Genomic DNA, 871 nt, shown 5'->3' with positions numbered 1-871 from the left:
CCAGCGCAAGATGTTAAAACTTGCGCTGGACAACTGATTGCGGACCGTAACGAGTGACCGAACCGTATACAATTAATTCGTAGCTTTCTTTTTAAACTCGTCGTTAAACGATGTCACTGGATAGAAATTATTGAGAAGTAATAAATTTATTATTTGTTTGTTGGGTTATTACCTGGGTTATACTTAAATATACTTAAAACTGAGAAAATGTTGCAATTTTGGGACAAAAAAATTCGTCGTTCCAGCGCAAGATGTTAAAACTTGCGCTGGACAACTGATTGCGGACCGTAACGAGTGACCGAACCGTATACAATTAATTCGTTGCTTTCTTTTTAAACTCGTCGTTAAACGATGTCACTGGATAGAAATTATTGAGAAGTAATAAATTTATTATTTGTTTGTTGGGTTATTGCCTGGGTTATACTTAAATATACTTAAAACTGAGAAAATGTTGCAATTTTGGAACAAGAAATTCGACATTCCAGCGCAAGATGTTAAAACTTGCGCTGGACAACTGATTGCGGACCGTAACGAGTGACCGAACCGTATACAATTAATTCGTCGCTTTCTTTTTAAACTCGTGGTTAAACGATGTCACTGGATAGAAATTATTGAAAAGTAATAAATTTATACTTTGTTTCGCTTAAATAAATATACTTAAAACTGAGGAAGTATTACAATTTTGGAACAAAAAATTCTCGACGTTTCAGCGCAAGAGGTTAAACACTCTGAGTTTTAGCGTTTTCTTATCGCTTCTTGGTTCTCCTGTTCGTTACTTCCCTGAATCGCAGTGAAACACGAGCGAAATTTTCAAAAATCTCGATTTCCTCAAAATTTCAATTTTCTCTTTTTCTTTTTTTTTTTTTTTTTT

The sequence above is a fragment of the Frieseomelitta varia genome, unplaced genomic scaffold, assembly GCF_011392965.1.
Source record: "Frieseomelitta varia isolate USP_RPSP 00005682 unplaced genomic scaffold, Fvar_1.2 scaffold_321, whole genome shotgun sequence".
Lineage (NCBI taxonomy): Eukaryota > Metazoa > Arthropoda > Insecta > Hymenoptera > Apidae > Frieseomelitta > Frieseomelitta varia.
The sequence above is the reverse complement of the archived record's forward strand: the minus strand, read 5'-3'. Positions refer to the sequence as shown.